Raw genomic sequence first — 26,164 nt, forward strand, 5'->3', positions numbered from 1 at the left:
AGCAGAATTTAAGCAGTGTTAACTACCCTTTCCCCTCTTTTCCTTTACTGTTACAATTCTCAAGGTCTATACTTTTGATTAACAGCTACAAGTGTAATTGACATCTTTATTGTGAATGACACCAATTGGGAAATTTCCTGTTTTACTAGTAACCTGAAACACATCTTTGACGAGTATTTTTCATAGCAAGCTGTGGGCCTTTTTTTGCTGAAAGCTACAACATATTGCCTTTATAATTAACAAAGGATTTTTCCCAGTTTTTACACTACAGAATTTTGTAAAGTTTGTAATTTTCATTCAGAGCTGCAATGATTAAGCAAGCTTATCATACAGAAAAAAAACTATTTTTAAAAATTCATTGCTATCCTTACAGATTCTCTTTTTGAACAACCTGCTCAGGTTATGACACACGTTTGGAGCAGGTAGGACTTGAACCCAGGCCTTTTGCCTCATTATCAATGCAATACAACAGCTCGGTTGCTACCCACATATTCCTTCTCTTTCCCACATTCCAAAAGGGCATTGTGGATACTTGCTCTATTACAAATCAAGTTTCTCTGTAATCTTTATTCAAATTCAACCCTGACATCAAGAATTGGTTATGGTATTCGACCATGGAAGATTTTACAACTGAACCCTTATCCAGTCCCACTCCATGATCATATACAATGAACTCTTTCACAATTATTTTCTTCCCTGCTCAGAAATTGAAACCAATTGCAGCCACTATGCTAAATCTCCTCAGCCGAGGGCCATTAATTCCGTTTCAATTAGGCAATTGACTTTTACATCTTCAAAGGCTGTACACCTGAATTTATTCAGAAAGCTATATGTGCTTTGCACTGTTTGAAGTGAAATATCATCTCAGCTGTTGCATGTTTTATCTGGTCATGAAAGCTATAACTTGTTAAAAATTAAAGTTTATGCCCCTTTTCTTGAATACTTGATTATTACTTCCATTTCATATGGCTGGGACAATGTATGTTGCAGCACGCTTCAAGAAAATCCAAAGCAAGCCTTTGTAATCTAATGTTAATGGATTGATTTATTTGGCTGGTAAATTTAAAAATGGACAGCACAATAAAAATCCTGCAAAAACTGATCTCAATAACATTGATTATTTGCTGTTTCCTTTGTTAGTGTTGTTGATGACTGCATTTAACTATCCTACTTCTTCGAGTCTACAAGTCTGATTTTATTATTTGTTGGAAAATGGTGATTTTTTTTCCTGTAATCATATGTGTGATCTGCATTTTTTGCCTACTGTGCTGGATGGGTACATTAGTTAAAGCATTTGCAATAGCAGTTCAAGTGCATAGCATATTCAAAAAATGTGTTTTAAGATTTCTAGCATTGTGACTTTGCAGCATCTCGCACACAGATGGGGTGAATTCTTTCATCTTGCCAGTGAATTGGTTCTAGTTCATTATGTGATTAAAATTCTCACTCAGTGGGGATGTTAAAAAGCTTTGCTCTGCTGCTAAGGATTCTGCCTGTTGATGTTTGGTAAATCTGATTTAGCATGCTTGCATTTGATTAAAAGTTATCTGGAGCCAAAAATCCGCATTTAACAAATGAACAAAGTACAGAGTCACAGAAGCTTTGACTAAATCTCACCTTCCTAGTGTTGCTTGGAAGAGAAGCCAAAAGTTGATTTATTCAAAACAAGATACACAACAAAAAAGGTAAATTAACCACACAGTTGCTCAGTGGTTAGTATTGCTCCCTCGGTGCCAGGGACCTGGGGGTTCAATTCCAGTCTCAGGTGACTGTGTGGAGTTTACATTCTCCTCCTGTCCACATGAGTTTTCTCTTGGTGCTTCAGTTTCCTCCCACAGCCCATACTGTCCATAGCTGTGCAGGCTAAGTGATTTAGCCATGGGAAATGCAGGATTGCAGCGGGGGAGGGGGCGGTTGGTCTGGGTGGGATACTGGTCAGATGGTTGCTGTGGATTTGATGGGCTGAATGGCTTGCTTCCACACTTTAATGATCCGACAATGCTGCTTGTCAAATAAACAGGGCTAATAGACCATATGCTCCAAAGTAAATAAAGCATCAAAAAAAATAAAAACTCTCAAACAAAACATACATTGACATCAGCCATTCATGTTCACACATAGTCGCACGACTTTCCTTCACTTCTCTCGGCTGAAAGAGTTTTTGCAGCCTTATGTTTACAGATGGCACTTTACCCAGTCCTGACTCTTGGGGTGCGTATAGGCAATCATCTTCAACAAACAAACAAAATTAACAAGGTTTGCAATAAAGAAATACACAATCCATTGAAGATGCTAACGTGGAGTGTGCAGAGACCAAAGCAAGGGACCATGAAAGTATGCTGCTACTCAGACTTAAATTTCTTAAGAACTTTGACATACCCAGGAAACATTTGCATTTTAAAATTCTATTGTTCTGTATTTTTATAAAACGTATGAAATCACAAACAAGCTGGCATTTGCAGACACATTCACGGCCGAACAATGTTGCTGCAAGGATCACAACAGTACCGAATTACAGGCATGTGCAGAGCAAAATAAAGATACGTCCAGCAATTACCAAGCCTACGAACCAGCTCTATGATTCCGAGTGAAGAAAGCGTTCGATAAAAGTAACATCAGCTACGGAGAAGCTCAACTTACTTTTTGATGAGACAACAGCAACATTTTGCCTGCCCCGCTACATTCCAACAGCAGTCCGAGTACTTTCGGTGCAGAATTCAGGAGCACTCGTCAGTCTGGTTTATGTACGTAACCCCGTGTGCATGGCCAGCCTTTGATCTAGTAACGTTTCACTCACATCAGATCACAACATTACAGTTTCTTTCCCCCTCCAAGCGCATCACACTGAAAGGATTGCAAGGACACATTTTATGACACCACTGCAACCTAATATATTACAACAATACTGGGGCTTCGTTAACTCATTCCTCTCCGAAGTGACGTGATAGCTCAGAACGGCACAATGCACGAGTCACAGTATCAAAGAGTCCCACCTTGAATCGTCGTCTCGACTGAGATTTGAACTCAGCTGGCCCCAGTGGTGTGCGCCAATTCTTGGTCAGGCCACTAGATGGAGCACTGAACAAAAAGAGGGCAAAGGAGGGAAAACTGGGAAGACCAGCAAGCCCCATCCCTTTGGCATAACATGGGGAGGAGGTAGAACGTTGATTGCACCTCACATGATGATACAATCCTTTCTGAAAGGGCAGTCACAATTTCTTTGACAAGAACGTAAGAGTGTGGAACTTAGATATAAACACACCCTCGTGTGTACAAACACCAACGTCCTCAGACACGTACGGGGCTCTGCTTCACAAAATGAGCCAGCCTGTCACTCAGTCGTGGCCTATGGGAAAGCCACTGAGCAGTTTGATCAAAAAGCTGGGTTAACACTTCTAAGTGCCAGACACATCCATATGGAATATCTGTTTCCGGCATAAGGTTGTAATGAGAAAACATAGCATCTGCTGATGAATAATCATGAAATCATGACTGGCTTTCTGCAAATACTCAATGCTGATTGGAGAGCCCATCATTTTACTCTACATGTGTCACTCGATAACTAAAAATGCTTCTGCTGCCCAAACGAACCAGCAGCAACGAGAATCAAGTCTCTGTACCCAAAGTTTGCACAGGAGCAAGGGTAGAAGGAAGGAGGCCGCCTGAAACACGGAAGCTTCTTTAATTTAAAAACAATGAAAAAGGTCCAGATTGCTGCCAAAAAGGCTGTGAACATGTGGCCCAACTGTATTTCGAGCCATTCCCAAGACACTAAAACACTATCAGAGGCTTTGAAACTATGGAAACTGAATAAATAACTAGCTTCCATGATTAATAGATGAAGATCCCTAGCCGAGCCATAACTCAAGACTAGAATCCACACGCATACAAAGCCAATTTTAACAGGGCAGATTTTTCCATTCAGTGGTTGAATTTTATTTTTTGTGGTTGGACATTGCTGACCACGAGATGCACTTAACCTTCCCCTCCACAAAATGATACCCAAACATCAGGATATGCACCAATTTATGTCAGCTTAATTCTGACACCGGCTCTGTGAATTCAGGCTGTCTCTAGAGACAAGTTCCACTGCAGTCAAGGTCTCCCACCCGCCGCACACTTTAGATTATTTCACCAAAGTGCAGATCAAGTGTTTCTCGAAACAGGTTTCCTTCCCCCACAAAAGACAGACAATAGAAGCCAAAAGGAACAGCCCCTCCGCCTATTAAATTTGCTCGATACCTGTGATGTTATTCCACACAGTGTTTTGGATGCGAAAGCAGCTGTTGGGCACTAACCCCTGGCCTGACCCCATGCTCCAGGCTGCAGATCCACCCCCTGCTCAGAGAAAGACATTGCCGGATTCTTGCCGTGCACAGCAAGTCCCACGCATTGCAATAGCAACTGCACAACCAAACTTTCTTTCCCCGTCCCCTCACACAAGGGACCTTCCTCTGTCTCATACTCCAGCTGGGCTACTGTCAGTCCGGACCTAAAAAAAACCAGCACGTGGAGAATTTGCAGACTTAAGCTCTCGTTTGGTTTTAATGCTGATCGGAGGAGCCCCTCTCCCCACTTCATGCATATAATGTAGCGATGCTACAGCCCCGCGTCCACTCCCAGAGCACAGGGCAAGCCAGCAAGCCACACACTGCACAAATCTGGACTCTCGGCAATTCTCAGAGTCCAAAGCCCCTTTGTAAATACACTCGGGCCGCTAACTAGTGTTACCAAATCTTGGCAAATAGGAAAATATATTCGTACGCCCCGGCGTTTAAAAATACTGTGTATTAATCGCTGTTTAAAAGAAACAAAGCGAGGTCGCGAGAATTTTGAAGCCAAGTTTAGCAAATGACAAATAACCAACCATTGGATTTTGTTCTTAAAAATGTGTAGATGAAATGATTTGTGCACCACTGTTAAGTACCAGATAGAAAATTGATTTATTCTGGGAGGAAACAATATTAAGACTGGACTCAGCATTTAACAGGGACCAACATAAATCCAAAAGCGATATTTAACACCAGCAGACAGTTAGCAACAATTCTCAGGAGCCGACTGTCAGGGGCTGAGGATCAGAATCTGAACAGAGCTACCAGTCCCTGATACACATACACGCGGCTCCCTGTGGCTATGATCACTGGTGAGATGGGAACAATTAGCTGAACAAATCTCATGGTAAGGCACACATAAAATAACAAAGAACCGGTGCTCGCAACACACAGAAATAAAAAGAGGCTTGTTTCTCTAGAAGGAACAGAACAGCACTCTACCTTCTGGGTTTGGGGAGTCGAACCAGCGGCACTGCTGTCTCATTAGTAATCCATTTAAGGCTAGCTCTGACCAATGTGATCCACACACACCGTGTCTGTCAGCCTCTGGGAAGGTGCAGATGCCTGGTCTTGACAAGGGGGAAAGAGTAACACGGTTGTTCGCCCCAACCAGCCCGGCAGCATGGGGAACTTTTGCTGTTCCAAAACAAAAATAACGAAATCCACCACTCCCCCTCCCTCCCCAACCCACCCACTCCCCCGGCACAATGCCCCAGAAATCCACTCGGGAAAGCTTCGTCAATTTCGACCCGATTACCAAAGCGGGCGGACTTGGGTCAAGGAGCAGTCTCTCTCTTCTCCGGGCTGTTGGGGAAGGTTATAAGTGTCCAGTTCCTTGTCCAGTGTCCTGTCACAGCAGGCGAACACGGGCTTGGACACACACGCTCCGAATCATCTTAGTTGGAGCTGTGGAGGGCAGGCGGGCTGTCTGCTGAGCGGCTGCCCCACTCCTACCCCCCATCCTTGCCTTCCAACTCCAGCTGTCACTGGCTATCCGATTTGGAAGGAGACGGCACAGAAATCCCGGACTGGATCGCTTCCTGCGGACGGGACCGGGACGTTCGCACTCGCTATTCGCCAGTCGCAACCCAAATCAGGTTCTAGATCATCTCAAACATTTATGGAGGCGTTTTAAGAATTAAGTGTTCACTTCCTACCAAGCGAATAAACAGATTCATTGAAAGTCAATCGACACATTGGAAAACGACTCCCTGCCTGGGCTTACTTTAAGAGACAATCCGTTTTGAAACAGGTTGGCGGAGATATCACCTTTTACTGTGTATAAACACTACGAGGTACCAGCCATTATGTCTCTTCTTAAATAACAAAACAAAACGTTACATTTTGGTCTACTCAAAACAAAGTCTTTTCACTCTCAGGAACAGAAGAAACACTCATTTCTACTTTAAGTTCCACTCTTGCCCTTTTCTCAATTTGATTTGCATATTCTGCGTTATCTGAGCTTTTTTCTTAAATTACATTAAGATGTGGAGGTGCCGGTGTTGGACTGATGAAGGAGCAGCGCTCCGAAAGCTTGTAAACCTGTTGGACCATGACCTGGTATTGTGTGAATTAAATTAAAACATTTTACTTGTATCCAGACACTCTTCTGTTTAAAATAAAAACTTCTTTAAGAACTTTAAAAATCTATTTACGTGCTGGCAATCCGAAACTAAAACAAAACACCGAGGGGAGAAAAACAGCAACTGTAAATAGAAATCATGTCACTAACTTGTTTCTGCCTGTTTTTGTCTTAATTGGCAGTTTGGATGCAGACACTTCACCAGGGCATCAACAAGCATTTCAATAAAGGTTTGAAACTGGAGAAGGGGGTGGGGCAAATTAACAGACAATAAATGAGTGAACGGCCTCCGATAAGAAAGAACCTGTGAATTGCTTCATGAAAGAATGTGCAAATAGAGGAAGGTGGAAAGACAATGAAGTTTGGGGGGGAAAAAAAAAGCGAAAAAAAACTTGAATTTAAGACCCGAAGTTGTATTGTTTTGTTCAATAAAGCACATTTACAGCGGAAAGAATTATTTCATTTTAACTACACAGCAGTTTTCGACTTCTTCCGCTCTGTGCAAACCGATGATTCTTTAACATTACTGCAGATAGCTCACCCGGTTATCCCATTGTAGCAAACCGCAGGGTTACTGGGCCAGGTCACTGGCTGCAGAACTATTATTGGTCATAGAGACCATCTCAAAGAATAAGATGACACAGTGGTAGTATCCCTACCTGTAAACCAGGAGGCCTGGGTTCCAGTCTCACCAATTCTAGAAGTACGTGATTGCAAATTGATTAGAAAAATAACAGAAAACTGAAATTAAAACAGAAAATATTCAGCAAGTCCAGGAACATCTATGGTGCTTCCTGGACTTTGATGGGTCTAACTGGAGTTAGATTCTTGTTGTCAAGCGATATTTAATTTGGGGACTGTTTAAAATTTTAAATAAATCTTCTACATTCCAAACAACGCAATGCCGGCTTTCTTGCACTAAAAAAATCCATAAATTTCTATTACTTTCAGTGTCTCAGCCACGACCTTTTTATGCTTTGAGCATGAATGAATCATTCATTCCACGTGTACAATAAATAATACATATTTACATGGAAGATATCATTCAATTATGCACACGTGTGGGTAGCTATATAACCCAGAATGCATACCATGTACATCAGTGTTGCTGCCAAAACAAAGCCCCTCCACAAATCAGATCCTCGGGAGCCCTCAGTGTTACTGCTCATGATTTTGTCCATTATAAGGGTGGAATGGTGACTGTGGTGAGCACTGCTGCTTCACGGTGCCAGGGATCGAGACTTGCTCAGACATCAGCCTTGAGTGACCGTCTGTGTGGAGTTTGCATGTTCTCCTTGTGTCTGCCTGGATTTCTATCCACTGTCCAAAGATGTGCAGGTTAGGTGGACTTACCATGGTGAAATATCCCGTAGTGGCCAGGGATGTGCAGTTAGGTGGATTCGCCATAGTAAATGCTGGGTTATTGGGATAGAGTGAGGGTCTGGGTCTGGGTGGCATACTCTTTTCTCGGATCAGAGCACACTCGATAGTTGAATGTCCTCTTTCTGCACTGAGAGGATTCTATGATTCTAAACTGTAGGCCAATTCTCATTCAGCATGAATCAAGGAGGAAAGTGGTTAGTAGTTCTAAATTTCAAGCAGGATTGATACACAAGGGAATGGTAATGTGACACAGACAAAAAAGGGGGGAAATGGATGTCTGTTAATGAGTGGATATATCATAGAACATAGAACAATGCAGTGCAGTACAGGCCCTTCAGCCCTCAATGTTGTGCCAACCTGTGAAAACAATCTGAAGCCTATCTATTCTATTTTCATCTATATGTTTATCCAATGACCATTTAAATACTCTTCAAGTCGGCAAGTCTACTACTGTTGCAGGCAGGGCATTCCGTGCCCCTACTGCTCTTTGAGTAAAGAAAATACTTCTGGCATCTGTCCTACATCTATCACCCCTCAATTTAAAGCTATGACCCCTCATACTAGCCATCACCATCCGACAAAATAGGCCCTCACTGTCCAGGAGAAAGTGAGGACTGCAGATGCTGGAGGTTGGAGTCAAGAATGGGGTGCTGGAAAAACACAGCAGCTCAGGCAACATCCGAGGAGCAGGAGAATCAATGTTTCAGGCATTTCCTGATGAAGGGCTCATGCCCGAAACATTGATTCTCCTGCTCCTCCAATGCTGCCTCACATGCAGTGCTTTTTCAGCACCACACACTTGGCTTTCACTGTCCACCCGATCTAACCCTCTGATTATATTGTACGTCCCAAGTAAATCATCTTGCAACCTTTTTCTCTCTAATGAAAATAGCCTCAAGTCCCTCAGCCTTTCCTCATAAGACCTTACCTCCATACCAGACAACATCCCAGTAAATCTCCTCTGAACCCTTTCCAAAGCTTCCACATCCTTCCTATAATGCGGTGACCAGAACTGTATGCAATACTCCAAATGTGGCTGCACCAATGTTTTGTACAGCTGCAGCATGACCTCATGGCTTCAAATCTCAATCCCTCTACCAATAAAAGCTAACACACTGTATGCCTTCTTAACAACCCTATCAACCTAGGTGGCAACTTTGAGGGATCGATGTACATGGACACCAAGTTCTCTTTGTTCATCTACACTACCAAGAATCTTACCATTATTCTTTATTTCTGCTGCTTCTTCGAAAGTGGCTCACCTCGCACTTCTCCACATAAAACTCCATTTTCCACCTCTCAGCCCAGCTCTGCAGCTTATCTATGTCTCTCTGTAACCTAGAACATCCTTTGGCATTATCAACAACTCCACTGACCATAGTGACATCCGCAAATTTACTTACCCATCCTTCTAGGCCCTCATCCAGGCCATTTATGAAAATGACAAAGAGGAGTGGCCCCAAAACAGATCCTTGCGGTATACTGCCAGTAATTGAATTCCAGGATGAACATTTCCCATAAACCATCACCCTCTGATTTCTTTGAGCTAGCCAACTTCTGATCCAAACTGCTAAATCACTCTCAATCCCATGCCCCTGTAATTTGTGTAATAGCCTACTGTGGGGAACCTAATCAAATGCCTTACTGAAATCCATATACACCACATCAACTGCTTTACCCTCATCTACCTGTTTGGTCACCTTCTCAAAGAACTCAATAAGGTTTGTGAGGCATGATCTATCCTTTACAAACCATGTTGACTATCCCTAATCAACTTGTTCCTTTCTAGATGATTATAAATCCAATCTCTTATCACCTTTTTCAACACTTTACCCATAACCGAAGTAAGGCTCACAGGTCTATAATTACCAGGGTTGTCTCTATTCCCTTTATTGAACAAGGGACCAACATTTGCTATCCTCCAGTCTTCTAGCACTATTCTTGTAGACAATGGCGACATAAAGATCAAAGCCAAAGGCTCTGCAATCTCCTCTCTGGCTTCCCAGAGAATCCTAAAATAAATCCCATCCAGCCCAAAGGACTTATCTATTTTCACATTTTCCAGAATCCTCCTTGTGAACCTCAATCCCATCTAGTCTAGTAGCCTTTTCCTCAGTATGCTCTTCAATAACATTGTCTTTTTCCAGTGTGAATACTGACAAAAAATATTCATTTAGTGTTTCTACTATCTCCTCTGACTCCACGCACAACTTCCCACTACTGTCCTTGATTGACCCTAATCCTACTCTAGTCATTCTTTTATTCCTGATATACCTTTAGAAAGCTTCAGGGTTTTCCTTCAACCTATCTGCCAACAATTTCTCATGTCCCCTCCTGGCTCTTGTTAGGTCTTTCCTGGCTAACTTGTAACTCTCAAGTGACCTAACTGAGCCTTCACACCTCATCCTAGCATAAGCCACCTTCTTCCTCTTGACAAGAAATTCAACTTCTTTAGTAAACCATGGCTCCTTTGCTCAACCACTTCCTCCCTGCCTGACAGGTGCATTCTTATCAAGGACACGCAGTAGCTATTCCATGAATAAGCTCCACATTTTAATTGTGCCTATCTCCTGCGGTTCCCAACCCCATCCTATGCATCCTAAATCTTGCCTCATCGCAACAGAATTGCCATTCCCCCAGCTATAAGTCTTGCCCTATGATATATATAAATATCCCTTTCCATTGCTAAAGTAAGTGTAACCGAATTATGGTCACTATCACCAAAGTGCTCACCTACCTCCAAATCTAACACCTGGCCGAGTTCATTACCTAGTACCAAATCTAATGTGGCCTCACCCCTTGTTGGCCTGTCTACATACTTGTCAAGAAACCCTCCTGTACACATTGGACAAAAACTGACCCATCTAAAGTACTCGAACGATAGTATTTCCAGTCAATATTTGGAAAGTTAAAGTCTCCATAACAAGTACACTGTTATCTCAGTCCTGTCGAGAACCATCTTTGCTGTCCTTTCCTCTACATCTCTGGAACCATTTGCAGGCCTATAGAAAACTCCCAATAGGGTGACCTCTCCTTTCCTGTTTCTAACCTCAGCCCATACTACTTCAGTAGACGAGTCCTCAAACACCCTTACTGCCACCGTAAGACTGGTCATTGAGTCATAGAGATGTACAGCATGGAAACAGACCCTTCAGTCCAACCCATCCATGCCGACCCGATATCCCAACCCAATCTAGTCCAACCTGCCAGCGCCCGGCCCATATCCCTCCAAACCCTTCCTATTCATATACCCATCCAAATGCCTCTTAAATGTTGCAATTGTACCTCTGGCAGCTCATTCCATATACATACTACCCTGTGCATGAAGAAGTTGCCCCTTAGGTCTCTTTTATATCTTTCCCCTCACACCCTAAACCTATGCCCGCTAGTTCTGGACTCTCCGACCCCAGGGAAAAGACTTTGTCTATTTATCCTATCCATGTCCCTCATAATTTTGTAAACCTCTATAAGGTCACCCTTCAGCCTCCGACGCTCCAGGGAAAACAGCCCCAGCCTGTTCAGCCTCTCCCTGTAGCTCTGATCCTCCAACCCTGGCAACATCCTTGTAAATCTTTTCTGAACCCTTTCAAGTTTTACAACATCTTTCTGATAGGAAGGAGACCAGAATTGCACGTAATATTCCAACAGTGGCCTAACCAATGACCTGAACAGCCACAACATGACCTCCCAACTCCTGTACTCAATACTCTGATCAATAAAGGAAAGCATACCAAACGCCTTCTTCACTATCCTATCTACCTGCAACTCCACTTTCAAGGAGCTATGAACCTGCACTCCAAGTCTCTTTGTTCAGCAACACTCCCTAGGACCTTACCATTAAGTGTATAAGTCATGCTAAGATTTGCTTTCCCAAAACGCAGCACCTCGCATTTATCTGAATTAAACTCCATCTGCCACTTCTCAGCCCATTGGCCCCTCTGGTCCAGATCCTCTTGTAATCTGAGGTAACCCTCTTCGCTGTCCACTACACCTCCAATTTTGGTGTCATCTGCAAACCTACTAACTGTACCTCTTATGCTCACATCCAAATCATTTATGTAAATGACAAAAATTAGAGGGCCCAGCACCGATCCTTGTGGCATTCCACTGGTCACAGGTCTCCAGTCTGAAAAACAATCCTCCACCACCAACCTCTATTTTCTACCTTTGAGCCAGCTCTGTATCCAAATGGCTAGTTCCACCTGTATTCCATGAGATCTAACCTTGCTAATCAGTTTCCCATGGGGAACCTTGTTGAACACCTTACTGAAATCCATATAGATCACATCTACTGCTCTGCCCTCATCAATCTTCTTTGTTGCTTCTTCAAAAAACTCAATCAAGTTTGTGAGTCATGATTTCCCACGCACAAAGCCATGTTGACTATCCCAAATCAGTCCTTGCCTTTCCAAATACATGTACAGCCTGTCCCTCAAGATTCCCTCCAACAACTTGCCCACCACCGAGGTCAGGCTCACCGGTTTATAGTTCCCTGGCTTGTCTTTACCGCCCTTCTTAAACGGTGGCACCACGTTTGCCAACCTCCAGTCTTCCGGCACCTCACCTGTGACTATCAATGATACAAATATCTCAGCAAGAGGCCCAGCAATCACTTCTCTCACTTCCCACAGAGTTCTCGGGTACACCTGATCAGATCCTGGGGATTTATCTACCTTTAATCATTTCAAGACATCCAGTACTTCCTCCTCTGTAATCTGGACATTTTGCAAGATGTCACCATCTACTTCCCTACAGTTTACATCTTCCATATCCTTTTCCACAATAAATACTGATGCAAAATATTCATTTAGTATCTTCCCCATTTTCTGTGGCTCCACACAAAGGCCGTGTTGCTGATCGTTGAGGGGCCCTATTCTCTCCCTAGTTACTCTTTTGTCCTTAATATATTTGTAAAACCCCTTAGGATTCTCCTTAATTCTATTTGCCAAAGCCCTTGACCAACAGTGCCAGACCCCCCACTCTTTCACCATCTTCTCTGTTCTTACTGAAACATCGAAATTTTGGAACCTGCAACAACCATTCCTGTCCCTGCTCTATCCATGTCTCTGAAATGGCCACAACATCAAAGTCCCTGGTACTAACACATGCTGCACGTTCACCCACCTTTTTCCAGATGCTTCTGGCATTGAAGTAGACACACTTCAAACCACCTTCCTGCTTGCCTGTACAATCTTGCAACCTTGAAACCTTATTTCTCACCTCACTACTTCTCAATCTCCTGGAAACTGTAACTACAATTTAGGTTCCCACTCCCTTGCTGAATTACTTTAATATTGATGGTAAAAAGTTCAGAGAAGAAGTAGAACTTTCAGTACTGCAGTGAAATGCTAGTGTAGATTACTTAACCAAGTCAAAATGGAGTGTGGCTTGAACATTAACCTCTGATCCAGGCAACACAATGTTATAAGAGGAGATAGAACAAGTTGGTAATCTGGACAAGATGGTTAGGCAAAAGTGAGGACTGCAGATGTTGGAAACCAGAGTTTAGATCAGAGTGGTGCTGGAAAAGCACAGCAGGTCAGGCAGCATCCGAGGAGCAGGAAAATCGATGTTTCGGGCAAAAACCCTTCATCAGGAATCAGCTCTGATGAAGGACTTTTGCCTGCTGTACTTTTAGCACCACTCTGATCTAAACTCTGGACGAGATGGTTGGCTACTTTGAGTTTTGTCCACGGGTCACTGGACTCAAAAAATAAACTCTGTTTGCTCTCTCCAAGATGCTGTTTGAGTTTCTGGGACCTGGTAAATTTCTCCAGCAATTTCCGGTTTTGATTCAAATCTCCAGCATCTGTCCTTTGTTTTATTTTGGATATTTATCATTGACAATCTCAGGTGATTAGAGGAGGATGTCTCAGGCTTACAGTTCCTGCTGTGCAACTTCGCCTTACTGAACAGGTTCATTTTAGAGCCACATGTCTTTGGACACACAGGGCAAATTGGGCTAATTAGATTTATTTTGCTTCATCATTAAGATGCTGGGGCAGAAAGCATGATGCAGCTTGATAATACAGTTGTTGCTTTTCAGAGACACCTTTCTCCCAACTCAGACAATAACCTTTATGCAGAATGGCTGTGTGCAGAATTTTGACATGGGACTTCCTGGTTGACAACCATAGTCACAGAGTCAAAGAGATGAGCAGCACAGAAACAGATCCTTCGGTCCAACTCGTCCATGCTGATCAGATATCCCAACCCAATTTAGTCCCACCTGCCAGCACCTGGCCCATATCCCTCCAAATCCTTCCTATTCATATACCCATCCAGATGCCTTTTAAATGTTGCAATTGTACTACTCTCAATCACTTCCTATGGCAGCTCATTCCATACACGTACCATCCTCTGAGTGAAAACTTTGCCCCTTAGGTCATTTTATATATCTTTCTCCTCTAGTCCTATGCCCTCGAGTCCTGGACTCCCCCACACCAGGGAAAAATATCTCTCTCTATTTGTCTTATCCATGCTCCTCACGATTTTATAAACCTCCATAAGGTCACCCCTCAGCTCCAGGGAAAACAGCCCCAGCCTGTTCAATCTCTCCCTATAGCTCAAATCTTCCGACCCTGGCCACATTCTTGTAAATCTTTTCTGAACTCTTTCAAGTTTAACAACATCCTTATAATTGGAAGTAGACCAGAATTGCATGCAATATTCCAAAAGTAGCCTAATCAATGTCCTGTACATCTGCAGCATGACCTCCTAACTCCTGTACCCATAAAGGAAAGCATACCAAATGCCTTCTTCATTATTTTATCTTCCTGCAACACCACAGAAGCTATGAACCTGCACTCCAAGGTCTCTTTGTTCAGCAACACTCCCTAGGATCTTACCATTAAGTGTATAAGTCTTGCTAAGATTTGCTTTTTCTAAATGCAGCACCTCACCTTTATCTAAATTAAACTCCATCTGCCTCTCCTCAACCCACTGGCCCATCTGATCAAGATCAAGTTGTATTCTGAGGTAACCTTTTTCATTGTCCATTACACCTCCAATTTTGTCATCATCTGCAAACTTACTTACTATATCTCTTAGGCTCACATCCAAATCCTTTATATAAATGATGAAAAGTAGTGGACCCAGCACTGATCCTTGTCACACACCAGTGGTCACAGGCCTCCAGTCTGAAAGGCAACCCTCCACCATCACCTTCTACTTTCTATCCAGTTCTGTATCCAAATGGCTAGTTCTTCCTGCAGTCCATGACATCTAACAATGGGGCAGCTTGTTGAATGCTTTACTGAATTCCATATAGATCACGTCTACCACTCTGCCCTCATCAATCCTCTTTGTTACTACTTCAAAAAACTCAATCAAGTTTGTGAGACATGATTCCCCACACACAAAGCCATGTTGACTATCCCTAATCAGTCCTTGCCTTTCCAAAAACAATACATGTACATCCTGTCCCTCAGGATTCCCTCCAACAACTTGCCCACCACTGACGTCAGGCTCACTGGTCTATAGTTTCCTGGCTTGTCTTTACCACCTTTCTTAAACAGTGGCACCACATTAGACAACCTCCAGTCTTCTAGCACCTCACCTGTGACTATTGATGATACAAATATCTCAGCAAGAGGCCCAGCAATCACTTCTCTAGCTTCCCACAGAGTTCTCGGGTACACCTGATCAGGTCCTGGGGATTTATCCACTTTTATGAGTTTCAAGACATCCAGCACTTCCTCCTCTGTAATCTGGACATTTTTCAAGACGTCACTGTCTATTTCCCTGCATTCTATATCTTCCATATTCTTTTCCTTAGTTAAACACTGATGCAAAATACTCATTTAGTATCGACCCCAGCTCCCGTGGCTCCACATAAAGGCCACCTTGCTGATCTTTGAGGGGACCTATTCTCTCTCTAGTTACCCTTTTGTCCTTAAAGTATTTGTAAAAACCCTTTGGATTCTCCTTATCTCTATTTGCCAAATATCTCATGTCCCCTTTTTGTCCTCTTGATTTCCCTCTTAAGGAAACTCCTACTACCTTGCTACTCTTCTAAGGATTCACTTAATATATCCTGTCTATCCCTGACATATGCTTCCTTCTTTCTCTTTCTCAAACCCTCAATTTCTTTACTGAAAATGTGTTGCTGGAAAAGCGCAGCAGGTCAGGCAGCATCCAAGGAACAGGAGGATTGACGTTTCGGGCATGAGCCCTTCTTCTTGATTCCTGAAGAAGGGCTCATGCCTGAAACATCGATTCTCCTGCTCCTTGGATGCTGCCTGACCTGCTGCGCTTTTCCAGCAACACATTTTTCAGCTCTGATCTCCACCATCTTCAGTCCTCACTTTCTCCTCCTCAATTTCTTTAGTCATCCAGCATTCCCAACACCTGCCAGCCTTTCCTTTCACCCTAACAGGTATATACTTTCTCTGGATTCTCGTTATCTCATTTCTGAAGGCTTCCCACTTTCTAGCCATCCCTTTACCTGCGAACATCTGCCCCAATCACGTTTTGAAAGTTCTTGCCTCATACCATCAAAATTAGCCTTTCACTAATTTAGAACTTCAACTTTTAGAACTGGCCGATCCTTTTCCATCACTATGTTAAAACTAATAGAATTATGGTCACTGGTCCCAAAGTGCTCCCCCACTGACATCTCAGTCACCTGCTCTGTGTTATTTCCCAAGAGTAGGTCAAGTTTTGCACCTTCTCTGGTGGGTACATCCACATACTGAATCAGAAAATTTTCTTGTACACATTTAACAAATTCCTCTCCGTCTAAACCCTTAACACTGTGGCAGTCCCAGTCTATGTTTGCAAAGTTAAAATCCCTGACCATAATCACCCTGTTATTCTTACAGATAGCTGAGATCGCCTTACAAATTTGTTTCTCAATTTCCTTTTGACTATTAGAGAATTTATAATATAATCTCAATAAGGTGATCATCCCTTTCTTATTTCTCAGATCCACCCAAATAACTTGTTTGGATGTATTTCTGGGAATATCCTCCCTCAGTACAGCTGTAATACTATCCCTCATCAAAAGGTCCACTTCCCCTCCCCTCATGCCCCCCCTTTCTACCTTTCCTTTAGCATTTGTATCCTGGAACCAAACAGTTTGCAGTTAGTGGAATCCTCAAGGGTCTATCATCATTATCAGTTCAAACGTTGACCAGCAGGTAATGGGTGAGCATATTTACCTTGTTAATTTACATTGTTCCAAAACAGTAATTGCTGCTCCTGGAATTCGAGGAAATCACCTCCAACATCTAAAATACCTCAAAAAAGGAACAGCCTGTTACAGCCAGAATTTTTTCCTGTCCTCCATCTTGCATTACCCAGAAGCCATTGCCAATTCTCCAACACCATAGGGCTTGGCACATGGGACCTGTTAGTAGCCTGTGCATTGCTTTTTAACAGGAGGGCTCTGTCAACTGCTGATCAGATTTCAGTGACGTGTTGAACCACAACAAACAGGTCCACATTGGCCCCTCCATTTACAGGTTGGTGTAACACTGTCTTCCTTTGCTTGTTTTGCCATTGAGGACTTTTTGGGGATTACAATATGTCTGCCTTCCCAGCCCACCACCACCAACCCCTTCCCTGAACCTACAGTTGTGGGTGTTCCTACTACGACTAAGAAGGACCAGTGAAATCAGTTGAAAGACGATCACAATGTACTGTCTCTCTACCACGTTAAGATGGCAATCCCCACAAAAATGTTTATATAATTAGTGACTGTTGTAATCATTTTATATTTTCTTCAGTTGATTGAAAATTTGGATGTCATACTTTGATTTTCCTTTACATAATTCTATAGATGGTGTAAAACATGATGGCTTAAAAATGAGCTAGAAAGTTAAAATCTTTCATTTCTATTTGAACACGCCTATAGAATTACTAAAAAAAACTTTGCTGATTTTTTTATCTTCAGCATTTGTGTTTCTATTTCAAATTTTCATGTCCTTCTGTTTGTTTGCCTTCAGTATATAAATGATGTTGAATAAATCTATACTTTAACTTTTAAAACCAATAGAAAGTATTATTTCCATATTGTTAGCTGTAGCTTTATGGCAACACCCTCATTACTGAATCATGAGATTCTGGTTTCATGGTCTATTCAAAGGTTTATTTCAACAATTAAGGCTGACACTTCAGTGTACTACCTTTCAAGGTGTTACCTTTTGGATGACCTTCTGTCCCTAACCCCTACTGATGGGCATAAGATACCGTATGATGCTACCTGAGAAGTCAGAAGTCCTAGTTCCACTTTTTCCTTCACTCAGCATCACATAAACAGATTATCTGTTCATTAACGCATTGCTGTTTGTGGGGAGTCTGGTTTGTGTAAATTGGCTGCCACGTTGGCTCCTGTCATGCAACAGGTCAACAATGGCTGTCAAGAACTTTTAAACATCAGATGGTCGTAGAAATGGCTATAATTACAAGTATTCCTTTCATGACTCATTGTCAGACTCATTGTTGAATTGTTAGCTCTTTTTGGAAAGCGGGTTAGTACTTTGAAAAAATTGACTAGTTTTCTGGTTGACGAATCTGGGAGTTATGGTGAAAAAATATTGGTTTAAAACTGGTGATGGATTACGATTCTGTGGACTCAGCCTTTATTTTCTTTTGCTTTCATTGCACTAAATCTGTGATTTTATAACAGATGGAGCTAATATTTAGATATGTTCCCTCTGATATTCTTTCATTTCTGAGGACTTATACACCTCATGGTAAGGTCCTAGGGAATGTTGCTGAATAAAGAGACCTTGGAGTGTAGGTTCATAGCTCCTTGAAAGTGGAGTTGCAGTAGATAGGATGGTGAAGAAGGTGTTTGATATGCTTTCCTTTATTGGCCAGAGTATTGAGTACAGGAGTTGGGAGGTCATATTGTGGCTGTACAGGACATTGGTTAAGCCACTGTTGGAATATTGTGTGCTATTCTGGTCTCCTTCATATCGGAAAGATGCTGTGAAACCTGAAAGGATTCAGAAAAGATTTACAAGGATGTTGCCAGGGTTGGAGGATTTGAGCTTTAGGGAGAGGCTGAACATGGTGGGGCAGTTTTCCCTGGAGTGTCGGAGGCTGAGGGGTGACCTTATAGAGGTTTACAAAATTGTGAGGTGCATGGATAGGGTAAATAGACAAAGTCTTTTCCCTAGGGTGGGGGGAGTCCAGAACTAAAGGGCATAGGTTTAGGGTGAGATGGGAAAGATATAAAAGAGACCTAAGGGGCAACTTATTCACACAGAGGGTGGTACGTATATGGAATGAGTTGCCAGAGGAAGTAGTTGAGTACGATTGCAATATTTAAAAAGCATCTGGATGGGTATATGAATATGAAGGGTTTGGAGGGATATGGCCCAGGTGCTGGCAGGTGAGTCTAGATTGGGTTGGGATATCGGGTCGGCATGGATGGGTTGGACAGAAGGATCTGTTTTCATCCTGTACATCTCTATGACTCTATGACAGAGATGATATAGTCAACAAGAACAGGCTTTGCTGGAGAAACTCAGCAAATCTGGCAGCATCTGTGGAGAGAAAGCAGAGTTAATGTTCAGTGGTCACTGGACTCGAAGCTTTAACTTTGTTTATGCCCCACAGAGGCTGCCAGAACTGCTGAGTTTCTCCAGTAATTTCTGTTTTGTTTCAGATTTCCAGCATCTGCAAGTGTTTTGTTTTGTTTTAGTGGTATCATCAGTCTGGAGTGGGAGTCTGTGGTGTCCACAACTCAGTGTACAAACATAGCTGAGTTTTCACTGAAATCTGAGTAACTGGGTTATGGAAAATAGTGCCCATCATTTTTACCCTGTTAGATTGGTTCCCTGAATTCAGCTGTAGGATCACAAATTCATAAGAAGCTGAACTTATGATTATGCCTAATTAGTTGTTAATAAACTGGATTTAATATCACAATGATGAGAATCGTTCTGGCACAATGGCCATTGAGAAATTGAATTATAACAGTGACTGTGGAAGAGTGGCTTTAATGTGTGATCATGGAAGATGAGGAATATCTTGCATGTCCAATCGTATATAGAAAACCTGGCTGATTTACTCTCCCAGCCTAAGAATTTTGCAGTTGTTGCAGTATTCCTATTACTAGGTGGGCTAACTCAATAAAAAGCAGGATTTGGTTTGAACTAAATAACATTAATTGCACCCGCTTAATGCCTTCAGAATAACCAGAAATTTGGAATGTCCCAGTTAGGCTAAAGGGATCAATTTGCTGACTAGTGAGTGCCAAGATAAAATTGAAACAGGGATGGGAAGCCTACTGTCAGATGAGGTAATAAAGGAGAAAAAGAGGGGATTTGATTAGTGCTGTCATCCCTGCTTTCACAATATGATTGCATTTGTTCAAACTAGATCTGGCATTAATTCACTGGTGAGGTAGGTATAGTTTGCACTGCCATCTACATTTGAGTGCATAAATGAGATTAAATATACTGCATTTTGAAGGTCAGATTACAAGCAATGTTAGATCAGATTGGTCAGGAAATCACAGTTTAACAATAAAATTTTATTTAGTGTTAACATTAATATTGTTTAGCAATGACAATGGTAGGAGACTTTGAAAATATACTACACTTGGAAAATTGGACAGTCTTTAGTGTGGCTTGTATTATCATTGTGTCACTGATGGTTCAGTAAATAGAATTCAAATAATGAAATCTGACTAAATAATTTATAGCTTAATATGGAAGCCATAAAACCCTGTGAACAATTACCTTTTGTTTAAAATAATAAGCAAATAGTAGAGTATAGGTTTTACGATGTACAAAATAAAGAAAGATCTTAGAAAGCTTTTCATGCTGAAAGTGTTGTGGTAGTGCTAAAAAGACATGATCAATTTTCAACTTCTGTCATCTGATTTTTAATGCTTTTAATGCTAATGGATTAAAATGCTTTCGAAAAGCTAAATATGATTGAAGATGACTGCAGTGATCACCTGGCTGCCGTTGGAGCCAGTTCATGAAACCTGTAATAAACTTTATCTATCAGAACTGAAATTAATGTATTATCAAAAGGTCAGAAACCAGTGACTCAGATTTGCAACTCCAGTTTGATCTTTCTGGAAATATCATGTTGGAATGAAAGATTCACCTGCAGATTATCAGCTTGTAAAAACAATGAAGCCACACCATGGAACATTTTATTCCCCTTATGTCATAATTGCTTCTTTTGCCAATCATCTTTAAGTTATTGCCCTGTGGTTTTCAATCCTTCAATGAGCAGATGTGGAGAAGCTCGTGCCTTTGGTCAAGAATCCAGGATTAGGATTAAAACAATTAAAAATAGCATTAGGCAAGTAAGAAGTAGTATCAATAAATATGATGTAGGAGCAAAGTACTGCAGATGCTAGAATCTGGACTGAAAACAACAAACGCTGGAGATCACAGTGAGTCAGCCAGCATCCATGGAGACAGAGTAAGGTACTGCAGTTTCACACAAAGTTGAGTAATAATGTGGAGCACTCTGTCCAACAAGAATGTGGTCACAGTTGAGAGTGTGGTGCTGGAAAAGCACAGCAGGTCAGGCAGCATTCGAGAAGTAGGAGAATCGACATTTCGGTCATAAGCTCTTCGTCCGGAAATGTGGTCACATGCCAATTGAAATATTTAAGATTTATCATTTATTAATTTGTGGGTAATGGTACATGGGTTGAGGCACATATTTAGTTCATAATTATCTATATTCAACTGATCCAGTTGAGTGGCAAGCATATTCAAGGGGTTGAATGAACTGATCTTGTTCCAATGTTTCTATCAATATCCAATGCTATTTATGTTTGCCAATAGGAGTGCCCTGATTTTGGCAGCTTGAGGAAAATGCTACCCTTGAAGCGGTCTTTTGCTGCCAGGTACTGGTTTTATCTCTTAAATTGCACCATGTACTGGTAAATTCACTAATTGTGTTACAAATGCTTAGGACAGATTTTCAAACATGGTACTAAATGTGAGTGTGCAGCAGATTCCTTGAGAAATGTTCTGAAACATTAAATCTAATGTGGCTCTTTCATTCTAAAATGCACATTACTCTTACACTTGAGTGATAATCTCCATGACAAATACAAATCATAACATTTTACAATAGCTGCTTTTAACACTGCTTAATTTAGGAAAAAGCCATTGAATTTGAAAACTCTGTAATATATATATGCAAATAATATATGTGCACGTATAAGAGAAAGCTTTGTATTTTCATAGCGCTTCAGTCCTTTGAGGAACGTAGCCAAAATTCACTCTTTAACAATGTGACATTTTCTTGGGACTCCACAACTGAAGGTTCATTTGGTTAGTTCTGACATTCCAATTTTCATGATCTACTGCCAGAAGAACTGTGGAGAAAGGACTTAATGGGAGCTAAATGGTTTTGCCGCTGACCCTGGAAATGGCCAACCATGTAGTCAGCTTGTTAGTGACTGGGTCAAAAGCAGGAGTCTACGCAGTGAGCATTCTGCCTGAGATGCTTGGAAAATATGTGAATTAGGAAGCCTTTGGGGTATGCAGCTACAGCATTTTAAGTTGCTTTGTAACCTCAAATTAGTACACTGTAACATAAAGGCCTTGTTCCAACATGAGCAAAACAAGAATATCAGGGAAATTCTCTTAATTGAAAATTAACACAGACTGAAAGTGGAATGCAATGTTGGATCTGAGTGCTGAGATTTACCAGCTCCATGTGAAAGAAGTGGCAAAATGAGTAGCAACCTCTTGACTACTAGAATGAAGTTTAATGACCCTGCAAGGTCAGTAAAGATAAGTGTAATGGCTACAAGCTGTGATGAATGTATGGGTGTTTCAGACAGTACATTTATATTTATCCTGAAAGCACAGACGCTAATCTAAGTTTATGCCCCTGAGCATTAAACAATCTGTGTATATCATATCTTACAATGCACACAAGTCTTTTGAAACCTGTGGGAATGTTTTTGAGAAAAGTGGTCAGAATTCTCAGATTATTGTCAAACTCAGTTGTCTGTAACTGACAGAAACGTGATGTTTTGATGCACGGATGATTCACACAATTTTCAAGAATGAAAAACCACAGGAAGAAGATGGTGCAATGGCTGGAGGTATACTGTGATTTGTGCTGACTAACTGATAATAATTAAAAATTAGAAAAGGTTTCTCTTTTTTGAAACTCATACTTTAAGGACACCCTTGCATCTATCAGGAACAAATAAGTGGAAGATAACTACTGGAGATAACTACTGGTAATAAGCAGAACCAAATCTAAATGTTACAAGTGCCCTCTGAGGATATGTGGCAAGTTGCAAAGTAGAGTCCAACGTCAGTATGAGGCAGTATCCGAGATAGATAAACTTCAGTCGGAAAGGAAATTAAGGCAGCGTTTTAAGGATTGCTAAGCACTACCAAGAAATATTTAAATTACATCCTCGTGTTGAGGCTAATACATGCGTAGAGTTACAGAGTCATAGATTGGTAGAGATTTACAACATGGAAACAGATCCTTCGGTTCAACTTGTCCATGCCGACCAGATATCCTAAGTTAATGTTGTCCCATTTGCCAGTTTTTGGTCCGTATCCCTCCAAACCCTTCCTATTCATATACCCATCCATATGCCTTTTAAATGTAATTGTACCAGCCTCCACCACTTCCTTTGGCAGCTCATTCCATACACGTACCACCCTCTGCATGGAATGTTGGCCCCTTAGGTCCCTTTAAATCTTTCCCCTCTCACCCTAAACCTATGCCCTCTAGTTTTGGACTCACCCACCCCTGGGAAAAGACCTTGTCTGTTTACCCTACCCATGCTTCTCAAGATTTTATAAACCTCTATCAGGTCACCCCTTAGCCTCGGACGCTTCATAGCCCCAGCCTACTCAGCCTCACCTTATAGCTCAAACCCTCCAAACCTGGCAACACCCTTGTCAATCTTTTCTGAAGCCTTTCAAGTTTAACAACATGTTTCCTATAGAAAGATGGGCAACAAATGGTGACCTTGCCAGCAATGCCCACATCCATAAAAGAATTAAAAAAAGTAAGAGGCTATTCAGGTGGGAATTCTCATCGGCTAAAGGATTTGTTCACAGGCATGATGATTTTGTCTCAAAGGTTTTAAATCTTCACCCGCAAAGTAAAACAAGAATAGTGTTACAGGATTACAGGAATACAGGTTAGATTACAGGAATCAAATGCAAATTTACACCTCTTGGCTCAGTACCTCTTATGGTTCAGTTGATTAAGGTATTGCTCATCATGGAATTAAATCAGAACAGGAAGGTTCCAGGTCCCATGCCTGGTCTCAGTTAGTTGACTTCAGTGGGCATAGCAACTAAAGTACTGCATATTTGAATAGAGAAATGTTGACCAGGATTCCTCTCTGATTGCTACTCAGTGATCCTGACTGAAAGTCTGCAAGTATATCGATCTTGAGTGACAAGATTAGGCACAGCTCTGACATTCCAGTCCTTTCCAAGGTAAACATTTACTATTTGGGCTGATATGCAGAATCATATCCAAGCAAGAGGGACTCTTAAAGATAGGATGAGAGACAATTTGCAGTATGTTTTTTGAAAAATTCTAAAACCATTTTAGAGTACACTCTTTTGCAGATTAAATTGAAATGATATCACAAATTATCAAATTGTATAAAATGTTTGAATTAATCACTCTATTAACATTTCTAAAGCTCTTCTTTCTCCTTTATTTAACAAAAACATCCAGTTGTGCTTTTAAACACCTTTTTAAATCAGATTAAAAGTGGTAGCAAGTAATTGTGGACTGAAATAGAGTAGGCATCTTTGGTGAAATAATGGTCCTTTGTTCATTATGCAAAAGGTTGCAGAGCACCATGTCCCTGTGAAAATGGTAAAACCTTTGGTTAATGATTAACAGTTTTCAACTAAATCTGCAAATGACACCTCATCAGTTCCAGCACTGACAGAGATAAAGTTAAAAATGACTAGTCAAACTGGACGATATCCTCACTAGAGCTTTACTGATACAGCATTCCTGTAAAAGTGGAAAAACACTGCTCACTTGAATTTGTTGTGATTCCCACGATTGAGTTGGATATTACAGACAAAGCCTGAGATGGGAGCAATCTCTACATCTGAACCAATGATCTTCAAAGACCACTGAGTCAACCATTAAAAGCTTTAAAATGATGACATCACCAGCCTATACTGCACAATCTCCAATTTCCCATTTCTGGTGGTAATGATGATAATGATTTATCGTTTGAAGTTTCAGGCCACCAAAGGATCCACCCACAAACCTCTGTAAATTAAAGCAGGAGATTGCATGTGTTTGAGCCATCAAACATATGGCATTTCTTTATTTCGTACTTTTGGTTTTGGTGTGCCCTTCAGCTTGGGAACATGCTTAACAGATTCTGCTTAAAGTATGAAGTCAAACCGGCCTGTATCATTGTAATGTGGAAATCCAGAAGCATAGAAACCAGCTTGATTTGATCATCATTCTACAGTTCTGTTTGTTTGGGTTTTGATTCACAGCGTGAGACCTCATATGGTGAAATAATGTGGCATATTCTGAATAACAAAAAACAATAGCTACAGAACAAATAGTGTTGACTTTCGGTCCTGAACTGAACATCAGAAGCATCTAAGAAAAAGAAGAGATTTTATTCTCTACAAAAATGCTCAACCTGCTTTGTCCGCCATAACTGCATGAGTTACACACTGTGAAACTAATCGGATAAGGCAGATCCAGTATTTGGTCCTTACTCAGTCAACTGGTCTTAAGTTAGGGCAGCAATGAAGGAGATTCAAATTGGAAAGAAATAACTTTGTTATGATAGTGGTTGCTATCCTTTCTAGAGACACTTGTGTATAAATAAAACCATGACTTGGTTGATGTGCCTATAATCTCATAGTCATAATTAAATATCAATATCTGGACATCTATGTTGAAGGTTGATTCTTTCGCTAAATGACCAACAATTGCCAGTGCTTTTTGAAACTATCCTGAGATGAAGAGATAAAATGTGTTTACTACAATTGATTGGTGATTGTTATTTGTCATTGAATTCCTGCCTGTTCTTTCTTTGAAAAATGTACTTTATTCATAAATTATCTATTAATATGTTACTGAACAGTTCAAGTCAGATATTGCAGAAAATGTAACAAAAATATTACATTTCTCATTTTAACATTGCACTCTTAGGGGCTTCCATTTAAATACAAAATTAGAATATTAGAAATATGAGTAGAAACTATTTACATTCCAACACAAGCGACGAGTCTCCTAAAAGTTAACAGGTCCTCGGACACTGTGGAAAATGGTGGCTTTTCCCATAGTGCCTAGACAGTGATTGCTCCAAGCTTGGTCTCTCGGTACATAATCCTGGACCTTGCAATGCATCAGCTTGTAACACTTGGTCAAAGTCAAATTTTCAATGTTGAAAAACCAA

At 41.2% G+C, this 26,164-nt stretch overlaps 1 protein-coding gene across 9 annotated transcripts in view; it reads right to left on the reverse strand.

Moving 5' to 3' along the window:
• sema6a (sema domain, transmembrane domain (TM), and cytoplasmic domain, (semaphorin) 6A) overlaps positions 1-26,164 on the reverse strand; it is a 150,081-nt gene that overhangs the window by 89,809 nt on the left and 34,108 nt on the right. For 7 of the 9 annotated variants that reach the window (XM_072584293.1, XM_072584279.1, XM_072584270.1 and 4 more), the window contains exon 1: positions 5,274-5,819. The exons of 1 other annotated variant lie outside the window; for it this stretch is intronic. The gene's annotated coding sequence lies outside the window, so the exon portion shown is untranslated. Of the gene's footprint in view, positions 1-2,640; positions 3,261-5,273; positions 5,820-26,164 lie in introns of those variants that run through there. One more of the 9 variants, XM_072584234.1, reaches the window with a different exon arrangement.

Source organism: Chiloscyllium punctatum, chromosome 2, assembly GCF_047496795.1.
Source record: "Chiloscyllium punctatum isolate Juve2018m chromosome 2, sChiPun1.3, whole genome shotgun sequence".
Lineage (NCBI taxonomy): Eukaryota > Metazoa > Chordata > Chondrichthyes > Orectolobiformes > Hemiscylliidae > Chiloscyllium > Chiloscyllium punctatum.